Below are 17,954 nucleotides of genomic sequence, written 5' to 3' on the forward strand. Positions count from 1 at the left end.
AGGGAGGTGGCTGAGGGGAGAGGGAGCCACGGCAGCCCCGCCGCGCGCCTGCGCCGCGCCCGTGACGTGTGCGGGGGCGGTGGCCCCCACTTCCGCCAGCGCCTGTCTCTGCTCAGTCGGTGTCACTGTCACTGTCACTGTCCATGGCCGTGTCCGTGCCCCTCTCCCTGCCCATGTCCATGTCTCTGCCACCCCCGCGGCCCGGCCCTGTGCCCACGAACGCAGCTCGCTTCATTCAAGAGGATATAGTTCAAAGCTGTGACGAAAGGAGATAGCCTGAAGCTGCGCCAGGGGAGATGTAGGTTGGACATTAGGAGGAATTTCTTCCTATAAATTCCTAGAAAGGGTGGTGAGACACTGGAATGGGCTGCCCAGGGAGACGATGGAGTCACCGTCCCTGGAGGTATTTAAGGAAACGCTGGATGTGGCACTTGGTACCATGGTCTGGTTGACAAGGTAGTGTTCTGTCACAGCTTGGACTCCATGATCCCAGAGGTCTTTTCCAGCCTCATTGATGGTCTGCTTCCCACCCGCTCTGCACTACAGCGTCCCGCTCGGCCAGCATAGCGGGGATGTTCTCTCTTCTGTGTGTCCTCCTCACCTGTTCCTCTTAATGCACAGAGGGGAGGCTGCTACGCCCCTTGGGAAAAGCTCGGGACAGAATGTACGAAGTGGCTGTCGCATTATTCCGTGACAAAAATTTCTCCAACAAAAAAAAGCTCACCCTGTGCTGCGCTCTAGAGAATGTCTCTTGCTGCGGATTTAGAACCAGAAGTTCTTAGGTTCTTATTTCCAGAACGGAACTGCTTTAGCAGCTGTGTGCTAGTCTTAAGGTGGAGACGATGCCATGCTAACAATTAGGTGTGGCATTTATTGTATAAATATAAGTCCATTTACAATAGTTTAAGAAAGGAAGTACTTTAGCCCTTAAGTGTTAGGGGTGGAAATAGTGCTGTAATCACAGGAGTTGCATTTACTGTAAAAACAGTAGGCTATTCAAACTTTGGAGCGTGTTTGTTCACTGACAGTTTAAACAGGAAATAAAAAGGCTCTCTTTGTGGATCAGTGTTTACTCCTGCTATATCAGAAAGACATCCTTCCAAAAAAAATAAGGTGTTGGCTTAAAAGCAGGTATTCATATTCTGATTAAAATCCTTATGCAAAGTAGATAATGTCTCTGAAATCAAGAAAAATAGAAATGCTCAGCCAATTTGAAGGTCTGATGGAATTAATACAAAGTAACTAAGAAATTCAAAAATTGCAGTTATTTATTTAGGCTTGATTTGAATGTTGTACCACATGTTGCCATGCAAGTAACTGTTCAACTTGTCCCTGGCTGTATTCTGAACGTTACAAAGAATGACAGTGCCCAGGAAAAATCTCCCATGCACTGCTATCCCAAGCATAGAAAGAGAACCAGCACACTGCTGTGGAACAGTGAGTGGAGAGCTTCCCCCCCTTGACTATTCAGTTATGTTTAGGGTGTGCTCAGTTAGTGTGCTTTGCACAACGTTGTTTTACATGGCTAAACAGTAATTCTCAGTGTTATTTGTGGTCACATTCTTTTTAAAATTCTACTGTTATTTTATTCTGATTGTATTGGTATAGATTGGTGTTGTTCATTCTGCAGTCTGAGAGACAATAGTGGGAAAACAGTAGTTTGCAAGAGCTGTAAGTTAAATTCAAAAACAAAGGCAGCCCACTTAACTGTGCAGCAGTGATTTCTTAAAAGTCCATTTGGCTCCCCTGTAATACTCACACATGGGCTGGGAGCAAAAACACTTCAGGTTTTTTTTAATGGTCTTTATAGTTTAGCCTTGGTCAGCTGTTTGACAGCAGCAAGTCCCATCCCATCACAGGATCTTTTCTGCTACATACTTTCTAAACAAATGTTGCATTCTGATTTGGAAGTTGAGAAAATGAGGCACTGAGCATAGGTGAGATTTTAGGCAATGGTATTTACAGTTTGAAAAAACAGAAGAGAAGAAAATGCAGTTGTATTGATCAGCATGCATGCACAATATTGCCCAAACAGACTGCAGGTGGGGAGCTGCATGATTCCTCCCAGAAACTGTTGAAGAAAACCTGATGAAGAGCTATATACAAGTGAAATATGAAGTATGTCTGCAAACATAGATACCAGTGGTCAGATAGATTACATAATCTTAGAGGTAATAGGAACTGCTGTTCAGAAATGCTTTCTTAAAATAAATCACCTTTTATGATTACACTAACATTCTAAAATAATGATATAATATATACTATATATAATAAAATTATATATATATGATATATATAATAGTATATTTACTATTATATGATATAATAAAATACTATAGTAAAGTCACACACGTGGATGAGGTGTATCACAAAATTGGTAAGTCTGGAAGGAAACACTGGTGGGCTCATCTGATCCAACCTCGCTGGTCATGCAGGGAGCACATGGCACAGGATTGCATTTAGATGGTTCTTGAGTATCTCTGGTGAAGGAGATCCCACAACTTCCCTGGGCAACCTGGGAGTTCATTAAACTCTTAAAAAACTCTTCTCATGACAGTGCACTTGCGACCCTTCTCTATGGAGCTAATAGAGCTGGCTATGGAGCTGAGGCTGTGCCCTTGCTAAATTTTAAATTCTGCTCAGAGAATGGAGGCAGAATTGAGCTAAAAGATCATGAGCTGTATTTCTGGCTATTCTGAACCCCCAAAAAGAAGATCTACCCAACTTCTGCAACCAACAGGATTTAGTATCCTTGAGCTGATTTTGATGCTGAATACTTCTGTTAAAGAGCTACTCTGTAAAATGATGATAATAAATTTGGATTTAATGTCTTGCAGGAGCAACAAGCCCAAAATATTCATGGATTTTGGGCTTAGCTTCAAAATGGGAAATTACATTAAAATGGAGTTATTTGTTAAAAACAAAGTACTAGAATCTTCATAGCCAGTGCAGGGACTAGTTAGAAACTATGTTGGATTTTGATATGAAGGCTTTGAGCACAGATGAAGTTTTAGGCAAAGCACTCTACATGCACATAATACCCCTGAAGAAGGACTCTCAGCCCAGAGCAAATTATACACACAGACACACTGACCAGACCAACTCAGGGAAACCCTTCCAATTCTACACAGGGCTAGTTACCTAGAAAACAATTTTCAGCTGAGTTAGCTTTCTCATAGCCAATTATACTGTCTAATACCAATTCATTCCAAATAAAGAGTAAGAGTCTCAGTATGTATAATTTAAAATTACTGAGGAGAGAGACACATGGTACCATACAGTTTCAATCTCTAGAAAAATCTGAGCAAATGATCATATTAGGAACAAGACAAGAATATTTCTTCTTAGGTTATATTCCAAAGAAATTTTCAGTGGAAAAGTCAGCATTTCAAAGAAAAAAATATTTAATAATAAAAAATTATTTTGTCTGATACTTTTTACTACAGTGTTTCACCAAACAACAGAGATAAATCAAGCTGTTTCAACAGAGATAAATGAATGAGATGTTCAAAAATATTGGATATTAGAAAAAAATATTTTGAGTAGCATCTAGACATCAATTCTAACATAAAAAAAATGTCTGAATTAGACTTGACTACAGACTAGAAACAAAGTATTCTCTAATACTTTGGTTTAATGATTAAGGACTGACCGTCTACTTGTACATGACTTGGTATACAAGCCCCTAAATACCTTACCTACAAATATTATCTTTAAGATGCATATCCTCTAATTTCTAGGAAGAAAAAAATATTAATGAACCATTCTCTAGAATCCACCTACTGTTGTCACTTACAGTAAAATGAATGAGAAATTAGGGGGAAAATTCCTTTAATACTGGAATTTCTCCCCTGGTAAGCATTCTGATCAAACTGTGATGACATCTCATGCTCATCTACAGATCTATTCCTTTTTTTTTTTTTCTTGCAAAATACCTAGAACACTACAACACAGGTAGTCATACAGACTGTCCACTGTTTTGCTCTTTTTTTAAGGAAAAAACCCATCTTCAATGTAGATTATGCTGCCTACATAGAAAAGGTTCATCACTGTTCTGTCAGCATAGTTTCCAAACTTTATTTCTCACATAAATCATTCTTCTTTTGAAACTATTCTGGTAAGCAAGAATTTCAGAATGCCTTTTAAACAGATAAAATGTTTTGTTCAAGTTTCTCTCAAGGATCTCTCAGTACTGGAAGTAGGGCTATGAAGCAATCTCAAAAAACTTTTAACCATAAATTCCTAGGTCACTGGTCTCCTCTTGAAGGTGCTGTTCTTCCTCTGTTACCAGGTTTGTGTAGTGGAAAAGATGACTACCAAAAGCTACCTGAGATTAACAAAATTATCATGTGGATCCTTCACCTGTGATGCAGCTTGGGTTGCAGATATGATATGCTCATTTACATACAAAATAAAATATAAGAATTCTTATATAACACCCATAGTTGAGAAAGGTAGGAATAGAGGAGCTATTTCTCAGAACCCATTTTCTGTCTTTAGCAAAAGCTTTCAATAAATTCTTGAATATCTGGACTGATATGCATGTCCAGCAGAACAATCTGGCGCAACTGTTTAAAGAAGCCACAGAAAGATCAGCAGAAATGCTGATAAAACCCCTGTGAGATGAGAATACCATTTGTTTTCTGACATATTGCTGAATGTTTAACTCAGACTTCTTTTCATGTCCCACAATACTGAGGATTAGAGCTCTCTTCCCAATTATATTGCAAGTATTACATCTGCTGAGTTTGCTTTTTAGACAGATAAGCTCACTACATGTTCAGAATGAAGTGGTCTACTTTGGCCAGCAGTGAGAGATGATGGCTGGTGGCCCTTTTCAGGCAATTCAATGATGTTATGAGAAGCTGAACAGAGGTTATCAAGCTAACAGAATACACTCAAGGCTGTGTGGGATGACAGAAGGGTGTCTCTGACAAATTTCAAAGAGGCTGAGGGAGGTTTCAAAGATTGAGGGAGGCACTGGCTAGCAAAGAGAAAACAGCAAGGGGCAATGCAGGTGCTAGAGCTCTGGCTTAAAACTCCTGCAGAGTACCCAGGGCTCACTGCATAAAGTGAAAAAAATTATGATTTTAACAGTGCCAGAGGTAGAGAAAAATTTCACAACACACAGTTTTGAAAAAAAAAAAAAAGAAAAATTGATTCTCGTGTTCTATATTTCACAAACAATGCACATCATGTTCCGAGCTGGCATGTCAACTGCTGTGAAAGCTGTGATGAATGACCACTAGAGGTCATTCACTGAATAAGAAATAATTCAGGCTTCCTGTTGGCTGATATTCTTTGGGTTTATTTTATTTTGTTCTTTGTCATTAACAACATAAAGAATTAACTTTACAATAGAGTTAAATACTACATTTCTGAAGATGAATGACTATCCCTGTGCTCTGAAGGTACACAGGAATTTCAGGTAGCCCTATGTCACTGCTGACACTTTTGCAAGTGCTATTGAATTGGACTGGGAACTAGACACACACTTAGAAACCTGAATACTTTGCTGTGTGCTCCTCTGTGTATTTAGGTAATTAACACCCAAAAAATCCTACTTCCAGTGTTCAAACTTTAAAAATATTTGTCTGTATGACAGATGTCTTTTTTCCATATGAATTGGTCTATTTTGAATTTGGCTACTGAATAGTCACCCTGTCATTGGCAGATACAAGAAAGGACAGGTGTATTGTTTATTTAAACAGGAGTAAAACTGATAGACTCTGGACAAAGGGATCTCTAGTGAAGCAGAACTAAAGATAGTATAGCTTTGAAGGTGTTTTCTGTCTCTATTCCTATTAAAGCCTTTGTTCAACATTTGAAGAAAACTACTTTTTTTCCTTTCTTTTTCCACATCTCTGCACGTGAAATTAGGTTGGGGGAAAAGTCTTGTGGCAAATATGTAAACAAGCTGTAAACCACCTGTGGTGGGATCTCTGAAGTAGGAGTGGAACAGAAGGTCATCAGGCAGGAAGATGAGAAGTTGCTCAACAAGGAGAAGAATGAGCAGTTACAGTTCCTGTCAGATGAGTAAAAGATGAAGAAGTTATATGGAACAGTTTTTATCCTAAAGCCAAAGAAGGACCAGCAGATTTTAGCTATGATCCTAGTAGGAGACACAAGCTGAGAATGAAAGTGAATGTGAGCTATCAGTTTGTTTTCTTAGGAATGGAAACATACAGAGCACTTTTCATGCCTGTCAACAATGTCAGGACATAATGCCCCCAGGGCTGTTTTTGCCAAATCACTGCTGTTGAAAAGGAAGTTCCTTCCAAGAGTAGATGGTTTTCAATTTAAGTAAATGTATTGTATATAAATATTTGCAAAGTAATTTCACTCTATTATTGAATTGCTTTCTCATCAGCTACAAGTATTCTACCACTTTGTTTGCTATTCACTTCATATATCATTTAACTTAATTCTAGTTTTTGTCATTTTGTCATTTGTCAAACAAATTTTCTTTAATTAGGAAGACCCTTTCTCTGAAGTATTTGTAGTACAATCTTTTCTTCAGTCATTTGATTTGTTACAAATGGAAAGTGAACTATTAGAGTGCTTTTCAATAATTTACTGCTCTCAACATTCAAATCCACCTTCTAAGAATAACATGTTTAGGACGAAAAGCATATATCTCATCTTGAAAAGACCTTTGGACTGCTGACTAGAGGCCTGTATTACATGAACACATCTGTTGGAAAGAGCTATAGGAGCTCTAATCACCATCTGATTGTCCATGCAACCATGACATATTTTGAGAATCTAACTGATATTTATCCCTAGAGTTATTTATTCTAAAGAAATTTTCAGAAAGGGTTGCTTTAGTTTGCTTTGGCAGTTTTGAAAAGAATACATGTAATTTAAAGTTGGTTTTTTTTCCTAAATGGAGTTAGTGAGTTCCAAGATAATTTTTAAGTGGAATGTTGCCCACAACAACTTGGAAAGATGGGAAAAACATTCTGTAGGAAAGTGTTAAAAGTGTTGTACTGATGGATACTGTAAGATAGATTGGTGACTTGCCGCAGAACCATTAACTTTGAAATGTAGCTGAAATGAAATCACTACTGAAAAAGTGAAACATTGAAGTTTCCAGAAAAGAATGGTCTGCTTGCTAGAAAACAGGACTAGGGTCATAAAATGTGTACTGGGAAAGAAAAAAGCAACGTTATACTTTATACGTTATACATTATACTTCCACTCTTTGTTGTTCAGTATCAGACCTGTTGACGTAAGCTTTGGAGGACTATACAGAACTACTGAAAACATGTAGATGCCAAACATTCTTGAAAAATGAATGCTTTAAATAGGTCTGCAAGATTACTACATGGCTAATGTTTTTTGGCTTGTCATTCTGTGTTTCAGTTTCTCCTTCTGTAACATATGAATAATTCTTTTTCTGTAGGTGCTTAATTTGAGGAAAATGCTTTGAAACCAAAGACTTCTTATATAGCCAAAAATATCACTATGTCATATACATTTGATAAAGTTATTCTACTGTAGTGGTATTTACTAGTACAGAATTATAAAATGTGTTTTGGTGGAGAACACCCAAGGACCAAAGTTACCAGGGACTCAAAACACATTTCTAATTCAGTTTAAAAGTAGCTTAAATATAGCAACTCAAGAGCAGAGAAAACCCCTCTCTAATCTAAAATATTTAATTAAACTACAGACATTTTCCTAAAAGCTAAAAATATTGATTTGTCAGTTGTGCAACTCTGAAGCAACTTTAACTGAAATACTTTGAGTCATCTCTAAGGAACTTAGAATTCATGTTTTCCTAGAATAATTGGTTCAATCCCCAGTGGGATAAAAAACCAACCAGAGTTTAGAGCAGAGCTGCTGCACTTTGTCTTGCTGATACCTGGATCCTAGAGCTGGTCACTTCCTGTGTCCCCTCTTCTGGTTAAAGGTGGCAGCAGCAGCAGTTGGTTGGCTGGTTTGTTAACTAGAGCTGACTCAGTTCCCAAGGAGAAGTTTCTCACCTTGGGCAGGTGCTGGTGTCAGCCTGACTTTACAGACTGACTGTAGCTTTGGTCAGAGCGACATGGAACAGCTTGTGAAGTGCTCATACTTGGATCTCACACTGACTCAAGTTGAACAGATGATTAGTGCACTTAATCATATCAAAAGGAGATGAAGGTTTTAGCCCTTTCAAAGAGGCTTTCAGCCCAGTAGCTAACAGGATCAGTCTCTAAATGCTACAGTAATAATTTATTTCCTTTTATTCCTTTTGATGCCCAAGAACAATACTATTTGCTATGCTGACCTGCAAAACTGAAATAGAAGAAAAACAACAAAAAACAGATGACAGTTTAGCTGTTCTTTTCTGTGGGCACAGTCAGTTTTTGTTAGACCCATTTGTCTGGTGACCTTGACTCCTCTCTGACTCCTTAAAAATTCTCTCTTGTGACTATAGACAATGTAAAAAAATGGAGAAATAGTTTTATAAAGTTTTTAGAAACAGAGACCTTTCAAACTTTTTCAATTTCAAAAACTCATTGGAGTAATCTTTTGAGTCACTAGCATTCTGTAACTGTAGAGCTAAATGAGATGTCAAGGGACACTGTGGAAAAAGATCTGGGATTATTGTTACTGTCTGAAAAAGACTGAAATATCTTGGACAAACTCTTCAACGAGTAGACCAGATGGGATTTCATCCAGAATCCAGACATTCATCAACACCAGCTAATGGTTCCAGGCTAGTTCGGAAAAGCTTAAATTGGGAGTTGAGGGAAGAAATCCTGAAAAAAATATAATACCAAGAATGATACCTTGGAGGCATTCAGGATATACTGGGGCAGGAGAAGAAAAAAAAGAGGTCTTTTCATTATCATGTGAAGAGTGGAAAGAAAAGGAGGCAAAAAACTAGGAGAGAAGATATATACCTGGCAGAAAAGTTTTTTCTGAAATTTCTATCTGTAAAATGTCTCAGTAAAAATGAATCATTACTTCATGAGCACTGTGATCATGTGTCCTTATCACAAATCTTTCTTTCTTGTAATATTTTTCTGCCCTAAACAGTTCTAATCATATCAAGCTTCCTGCCAATATCAAATGGTTTATTTAATATAGAATCCAATCAGATAAGTTGTATGACTGTTAAAAATTGTTATGAATATACTGTGTCTATGTGGAACACATTTGTACTCATGTAGCTGCTATAAGGATTAGAGTGTTATCTCTAAGGATAACTGTGTTATCTCAAAATATTGATTGCAAGACCATATGCCATTTTTATACCTGTATTTTGAAGCACAATTCCAAAGGAAGTTTGCCTAAGATTGCAACATTTCGAGTATTACCTTTTATAAAAGGTGATACTTGTTTCACAGTGCACCCTTTCTGGTCTGCAGCAGGAGAAAAGGCTGGGGTATTTAAGCTATGAATTACCTGGTTATTTAAGATGATGGCTAAGATAAAGAAGTCTTTTGGAAGAGGAGATGAGAACTTAAAGAATATTAAGAACTAACCTATGCAGGAATTTTCACCCAAAGCAGGTAGTGAAATTGTAGGAGGAAGTCCTGTCAAATTTATCAGATAGACTTCTAATAATTTGAAATTTAAAAGTGAATTGCATTTATATACTGGTTTTTAATCAATAAATGTTAGCACATTTATTGATTGGTAATAAATTTATTATTGTAAATAAATAGAGTTCATATTTTAGTTCTTTTGCAGCTCACTAAGTCTTTACCTTCATATCTATGAGTCCCCAAAGAACAGAAACATAACCCCAAATGTTAAATTCTTCTTGAAAGTGCACTTAAACAGCAACAACATAAAGCCTGAAGAGCCAACAACATGCACGGGAGTCAGATTGTTGAACTGTATGTTCAGTTTCAGAGGGGACCACTAAAGTTTGTACCTCACAATGCAAACACAAATGAAGCACCTGGACTCTTCAGACTCCAGAAGCTTAACACATACCAGGCCCAGTGGACAGGGAGCAAACAGATCAATCTGGTAAGTGTCCAAGAAACAGACCGACCTGGTTTGTGGCAGCATGAACTGCTGCGTTACATTGTGTCTCATTTGGTCATGACAGGTGAGCCTGAGTTTTTTCAACGCTTCTAAATCTCTATAAAGGTGATGTCTGTATATGGCCTATGGAATCCACAGTTCAATATGTGTTCACTTACAAGTTAATTCCCACAAAGGACTCTGGTAATGTTCAGCAGAATGCCTAATAGTAATTAGAGAAATCTTACGAGATTTATTTACTGTAGTGGATCATTTATCATATTAACATTATTACCCAGAGTTGGCTTTAATGACATAAAATACAGTCATGCAGGAAAAAGAATATTTCAACAGTGTACTTTTGTTCTCTAGAAAACTGTGCCAAAGAACAATTTTTCAAGATGCTACAGGAGAATGAAAAAAAAAGCTCACAGTAATTTGAAAAAAAGAGAACATTTGAATAGGAGGAATATTTGAATGGGAAGCAAAATGGAAGAAGTTAAATAAGTAGAAAACAAAGAAAGCTTTGAATTTGTAAAGCAAGGTGTACCTCTGGCAGAATCATATCTGTATTCATATCCAAATTTTCCTTTATACAAAGCCTCCCATCTTGTTAGTCTATAAATAAAAGCAGATGATCAATATTAAATTACTTGAAATACAGACATTCATATACAGTCATCCTTTCAAGAAAATTGTTCTTCCTGAGCTAATTTTAGAGACAAACATCAGTGCTCCATAAACAACACTTCCAACACTTCCAGTGTTTACATATTCACTGATGATTAAACATCCTAGTTGTTTTGGCTAGGAAAAATGGTTACATGTGACCAAGGTTTAGCTTGCCACATGTAAACACTGTCTATATATCTCAATTAGCAGTTAGTAGAGTGCTACCTAAATTCAATCTACTGTACAGAGTGGCAGAAGCTTGAGGATTAGTTGGTTAGGTTCTAAGCCAAAAGGCTTCTATGTAGACTTTTGATTTCAATAACTTACCTGAATAATTACACCCTGAAGTAAGGCAGCTTTAAAATCTTTTTCTGTAGAAACTGGTCAGCAGAGTGTAGAGGATGATCTCACTAGAACAAGGCAATAGAGCCACACAATTATTTTATGCATATTTCAACAAACTTTTGAGTTAGTGGGGGGGAAGTTTTGAAGAATTTTGTCGCAGAAAGGTAACTTGCAATGATCAGGGGAAGGATCATGATGGGAAATACACATTTCTTGTTTATGTTACTGTTTATGATTTCAATCTCCTCCAACTGACCAAAAATATAGCTCGGGCAGAGACGAGACTTAGATTTCTAACTGAATCATTCTAATTTTGCTTAATAAGCTTTTCTTTATCCTCTAGAGCATCTTTACTGCTTTATTAAAATTCTTTTATTTAAGAACAGTATCTTCCCAGCAAACTTGTTAGACTTATTTTTAACTCACATTGATTGTAGTTGCTTAGCTTGGTAAAGTTCTTACTTGACTTCATCCAGAACATGATTTCAAAGCTGGCTACCTGCTGTGGGGGAGGCTCCATTTGATCCTTAGCCTTTCTGCTCAGTCCCTTTGATCTGGTCAAACTGACCTGTCCCATAAAATTAATTAATTTCTTGCTGCTACTCAACATTCACCTTACCTAATGTGCCAGTAACCATCTCCATTCCATTGCATTATAAATATTTGTCTATACATACAGCTTTGCAATAGAGTTAGAACGACCAGTCCCCACTGTGGGGAGACAGGATTGACCAGCAGAAGTTCTTGTTTCTGAGCCTGGTTTATATAGTGGATGTTCAGTCCTGTTGGTTTGGGTTTTTTTCTGTTTTGAATTGGTAGAGCTAAAAATGAATGAGGGGGCCTTTGTGGAACCTGTCATTATGGCACTCAGTGAAAATTACACCAGATGAAAGCCCAGAGTAACTATTACAGGAAACCACTTAAGAACTACTCTGTGTATATTTACACAGCAGTCTATAATATTTTATTCAGATCTGAAATATGAGTATGACTTTCATAATCTTCGTGTATAATTTGAAAACATAGAAGTACAGTTTAATGTATCTTTTTTAGCTCAGAAAACGCTTCCTTTTCAGAGAAGTTTTTAGCTTTCTTGGGACATTTCCCAGAGTTATTACTAAGGAGGTATGGGTTAACCTGTCAAAAACAGAAGAGAAGAAAGGAAAATGCACAGATAAGCAACTTACAAACCTGTCTTTAAACAACTGTGTCTGTGTATATCAGGGAACTGTAGAACTTGAACTTTGCATTAAACCAAACTATATAACCAGTCATTTCTTTTTACACTGTGTCATGAGAGGGCTCAAACCACAGGGTTGGCTGAAAAATCTTTCCTAAAGAAGAATAATTTGTTCGACATGTAGAACACAAACTTCTCACAGACTTTCCCCCGCACTTTAAACAATGCAAGCCTTTCAGGTTATTTATTCTGAAAAATATAGTTGAGTTCCAGCAGGTGGTTTTTCATGGCCTCACACCACATAAGCTTCACAGCTCGAAGAACAAAAAGAACAAGCATCTTGTAGCATGATGATACAGTGATGTATCTTCTGACTGAAGTAAAACATGAGATCCACGGTCTCCATACACTGTAACCCACACCCTCCTCCCACAATCCATGCTCCTTAGAGTCTATACAGTTTGGCAGACTGGGATAATGTCCTTTACTCCCCACTTCAGGCTCACCCTTTCCATCTAAGACTATAATTTTCAGGCCACTGGCTTGAAAGGCTCTTCTGTAGACCTAACATTTATAGTAACTCGCGTGATCCATCTATACAAACCAGTCCTCTATTCAGAATCTGTAATCTCTCACTTCATACTTGAAGCCCTTGATTCACTGTGACTGGAAATGAAACTTTGAAGCAAAGTGCATTCTTTGGCAATGAGGAAATCCACAGGCTTCGGGCCCTTTTGATCCATCTGACTGGTGCCTAGCAAAGCAGAGGCCTTCTTCCATCTTAATAGCTATGTCCCTGAAATAGCAGACATGGTACACACTGACCTCCTATTTGCATTTCAGAAACCAACCATCAGGAGACATGGTGTTCAAAGATGTAGAATAAGCTTCTGCATCTCCTTGAATATGAGAAAGGAAGGCATCAGACCAGGAGAGCTTCCTTTTCATATTCTCTGGCTTCAGGAGAGACAGCTTCCCATCTCTGGCTAAGGTTTCTACCAATCATGTTAACAGGGTAAGACAAAGTAAGGCAAATATATGAGAGTCAGAACCTAGTAGAAAATATTAAGGCCTTCCATATTACCAGATAATGGTCAAAATTTAAACACATGATTTTTAGAAATTCTAACTTGACATGCTTTCTTTACTAAGCACAAATCAGATTTCTTTGGAGTCATCACTGGGAATGCTAAGTGGCATCATTTACAGTGGGAATCACAAAGAAAAATCCAGTTCTCTATGCAAGGAGCAGAAGTTCAGATTCATTCTTGAAAATTTTGCAGCTCTCCCTTTTTCGTTCCTTTCTACAGCATAAGACAAACAATGAAATCATTGTTTCATCCTAGAATAGCATGTTTATATTAGTTTGAGATATATGTTGTAAGAATCTAAATGAAAAGTTTTACTGTTAAAATAGGCAGTTTCAGATGTCTGAGCTCTGCAGTGGTCTGTCAACACAGCAGAATTTAATTTTAAATATCTGCTATGGAGTAAGATTTATACCATATGTACTTCAGCTGATGAGAATACCCTAATCTCCACTTTCACTCATGCTCTTTGGAAATTCTGACAAGATTCTCCAGAATGCTGGTCAGTCAGAACACTGCACGTCTTTCCTGTTTTGGTGTAGACACAGGAAAAAATATTGCATGTTAATTATGAAATGTTTTTGAGAAGGTTAAGATAATATGAACAACGGAAAAAAGTATTACTTTTTAAGAGCAAAGCATATGATAGTGAAGAATGACTCAAACCAAACTAGTAATTGTTAGGGTAAATCACAGTGACTTCTAGTAACAACGACTAGGAAAACCAGGCATTTCAGCAATTAAGTGAGATACAGTTACGGCAAGCTCCCCTTCTACTCCCCAGTTTAGGTACAACCCCTGTGAATTTGCTGACCACTAGGCACACAGCCAAGAGAGCTCTGTATAGTTGCTTCAGGCACCCCAGCTCTGCTCCTAATGGCATATTACTCCTTACAAAGCTTATTTTTGTAATGACAAAAATTTTTATGAATCTGTTTCTTTGCCTGAAATGCTGATCTGAATAGCAGCTAAGTGAATGAGGCAATTATTGCATCATATTACTAAAGATTAGCAAATGTAATATGGAAGAGGAGAGGAACTAAATAAACTACAACCCTAATAAGATGACTTTAATATTATGAAGGGTTTAAAAACACACAGCATGGGAAAAAACAATTAACACATCCATGTAAATGGAAATTTGAAACAGTCAAGGATAAAAAATCACTTTCTGACAAACAGACTATGAGAGATCTTGGCCTTCTACCAGATAAAAACAATTCCTTTTTTTCCAGTTTACCTTATTAAACCGTTTATACATTAGCCCATCAAAAATTAGCCCACAGTGGGAGAAGAGCTTTACTGTGAGAGAAAATAATAATTTAGAGGAAGGAAATTAACTGAAATCATATCAAAATTACAGAGAAAACCACAAATTCCTCAGTGTTTGACTGACTCTATTTTCACAAAGATTCAATCTCTTGCATTGAAAGGGAAAGTGCATGTTCAGAGGAAAGTTACCAACAGAATTTTCTAGGATTAGCTTGGAGACTAAAAATAGCAGATAGTATCATGGCTAATTTTGGTACAGTGTAAGTGTGTGCTTATGACATTTTCTGATGACAAAGTCTGGAGACAGTGTCAAACTAGAAAAGGCTTGGAATATCATTCAGGTCATTGAACTTCAGTTACTGAAAGGAGATGAGGTTAGAGTGTACAAAGTTCACGGTTGTGGACTTGGAATTAATAACAGGAATTTTCTTTTACCAGATGCTAGTTCATAGTTTAGAAAATATAATTATGTAAAAAAAACTAGCATATACATCTGTTGCAGCAAGACTATATACTACAAGGAAGATGAAGCTATGAAACTCACCTCTATAAAGGATTTATCTTATTTTATAACCTTATTTCATTTATCTTGTTACCTTCATTTCATTACATTATTCAGGCAATTTAATGAAAATCTGTGAAAATGTGTATTATTTCTCTCCAGCTATACTGGGTTAGATAAAGGAGGGTAAGAGAAACACTGAAAGGAAAGATACTTGAAGTATCACTTTGCCAGCGTGAAACAATCTGAGAAAATTGCCATGAAAATTCATCACAGAGATTAAAAAAGTTTCCAATTAAGCGCTGCAACAGCTTCCCAACAGGAGTATGGGGGCAAAAACCCCAAATCTTTTTCAAGACAAAAGCTTGGTAAATTTACAAATGGGACTGTATGACCTGTTTAACTGCTGCAGGGAAGGAACTAGGCTCCATCGTCCATGAAATATTTTCTGATCCTGTGTTCTGTTTAGAAATGAAGCAGATGAGAAGGCTTAAGCAACGGAGGAAGCACAAGGCAAAAAAAAACCAACAAAAAACCAAACAAAATTAAAAAAACAGTCCAAACAGAAAGGAGCAAAATTTAAATGAAATGCAGCTGTGATCTGATCACCTGGACCTAGGTTAGTTGGCAAAAAGGCAAACTCTCTTACTTGGAATTTTGGAAAATGTTCCTATTCTGCTTCTTTCACAGCATAACCTGCTACTCTTCCAACTACAGTTCTGGGATGTTTCCAAAGCTGTTAAGAGAGATACATTTTTGTCTTGTCTTAGCAGTTCTACTTTTGTTTCAGTCACAGCCAATGAGGGCCTGTTTTCACTATACTGATAGTGCAGAGCCAAAACCTACTCGGTGAATGTCTTGTATACCTCGAACTCCCCCAGTCTGCTCCCCAGGGATATTCCCTATGTAGCAACAGTTTGCAAGTCCTATACCAAGCCTGTGTGGCAGCACGGAGAGGAGATTCTGTAATTTAGGTACCCATTACATCTTTCCACAGCTGCACAAGTCTGAAGGTTTTGTTTGCCCCAAAGCTTAGCTTTTTTTTGCCAAGAAATGCAGATAGTCCAATAAAAAGTATTTTATAAACCTTGCCTTGAGCATTGAGTAAACAACAGGGCAAAGTCGAGACCTAAAAGCAGTTCTCAAATACACCCTTTTTTTAACAGAAGCATTTTTCAGGTAATTCCTGGCAAAATTTTCACCCTCGGCCTTAGGCTCTGAATTTTGGTGCCCCTATTTGCCGGGGTGCTCGCCGCTGGCTGCGGTGCTGGCAGCTGGCACAGTTGCGCTGCCAGTTGCGCTGGATTCATCCCCTTCCAACAGCCATGCCCTCACAGGAGTGACTTCCCCTCGGACGGCCTTTCCTCCGTCTTCCCAGTCCAAGATACGCAGAACTCCTTTGGGTCGGTGCCTGGCTCGGGCAGCGGCTCAGAGGGGACAGCTCTGGCCGAACTCGGGGCTCGGCGGCCTCCCCTCGCTGCGCTGCCGGCCCGATCCCACCGCCCCCGGCCCCCTTTGGGCGGCCCCGCCGCGGCTGCTGCGGCAGGGCCGGGCAGAGGGACTGGGGCTCTGCCGGGGCCGCAGCCTGTGTCCTGCCCTTCCCGGGGCTCTGCCGGGGCCGCAGCCTGTGTCCTGCCCTTCCCGGGGCTCCGCCGGGGCCGCAGCCTGTGCCCGGCCCTTCCCGGGGCTCCGCCGGGGCCGCGGCCTGTGCCCGGCCCTGCCGGGGGAGGCCTGCGCCGCTGAGCGAGAGTGAGTGGCAATGCCAGCGCCTCAGGAATGAGAACCTTCCCCCTCCCCTCTAATCGCTAGTTAAACCCTCCAACTCAAAGCTGAGTTACTCGTTCTCCCCTCGAAATATCGGCTAGTTTATCCACAACTCCTCTCTGTGTGTTCCTGCAACTTGTGCTTTTCCACAAAACTATTTCACTGCAAGGTCATGGCTTGTAAACTCTTCGGGTGGTCTCCTCAGGCAGCCAAATGCACAGGCTGCACATTTATTTTAAGGAGAAATGGGAAAAACATTTGATTACAAAGGATGCTCAAGCTGGCCTCTTTAATTTTGATTCCTTCCCACTTGAAGCTATAAATACAGCTGAAGATTACAAAGGGTTGTAAAGTAAATACCAAAAGACAACATTTACAATTTTACACACAGCTACACCCTAAACCCATAATATAAGGAAATCTGTCCAAAACTTTGAAGTGCTGTTATAGTTTGTTATATGACAAAACAGTGGGATTTCTATGTATTTATTTAGCCACCTGCCACTCCCTCACCAAGTTTTCAAATACATTTGTCTGCTATATAGCTAAACAATTAAGGGGAATTGTATTTTCAAGTTATTTGGATTACAAAAACAGTAACCAAAAGCAAATTCATACTAACGAGTATTTTTGACTTGTACTTGCATGAAAAAATTAAAATACAATTTTAATCTTTTTTTTTTTTTTTTTTTGGTGGGGAGAGAGAAAGATTTTTGGTCTGATATTTTCTCCCTTTCTCTTCACACGGAATGTTATTCCTATGACTCTAGAAAAAAAAAATGAAAAGTAATTTAGACCTCAGGTCCCATTGAATAAACAAATCAAAACACAAACAAGACAGACTGCTAGAACTTCTGCTCATTTGGGAGCACATTGAAGGCAGCAGTTGATACAGATGATCTAATTTAACCAAATGATACAATAAAGCAAAACGGAAGATCAGGAAGATTCCTTTCCTTTCCTTTTTTTCTTTCCTTTTTCCTTTTCTTTCCTTTTTCCTTTTCTTTTTCCTTTCCTTTTTCCTTTTTCCTTTTTCCTTTTTCCTTTTTCCTTTTTCCTTTCCTCTTTCCTTTCCTTTTTCCTTTTTCCTTTTTCCTTTTTCCTTTTTCCTTTTTCCTTTTTCCTTTTTCCTTTTTCCTTTTTCCTTTTTCCTTTTTCCTTTTTC

General features: G+C 38.4%; 1 long non-coding RNA gene across 1 annotated transcript; it reads right to left on the minus strand.

Moving 5' to 3' along the window:
- Positions 1-2,657: 2,657 nt before the first annotated feature.
- Positions 2,658-16,716, minus strand: LOC107202633. Its single transcript, XR_001520767.2, has 4 exons — positions 15,675-16,716; positions 10,966-11,048; positions 10,517-10,584; positions 2,658-8,747 (listed from the first exon to the last, which is right to left on the minus strand). It is a non-coding gene; the product is annotated as an uncharacterized LOC107202633 (long non-coding RNA).
- Positions 16,717-17,954: the final 1,238 nt, after the last annotated feature.

The sequence above is a fragment of the Parus major genome, chromosome 4 (genome assembly GCF_001522545.3).
Source record: "Parus major isolate Abel chromosome 4, Parus_major1.1, whole genome shotgun sequence".
Lineage (NCBI taxonomy): Eukaryota > Metazoa > Chordata > Aves > Passeriformes > Paridae > Parus > Parus major.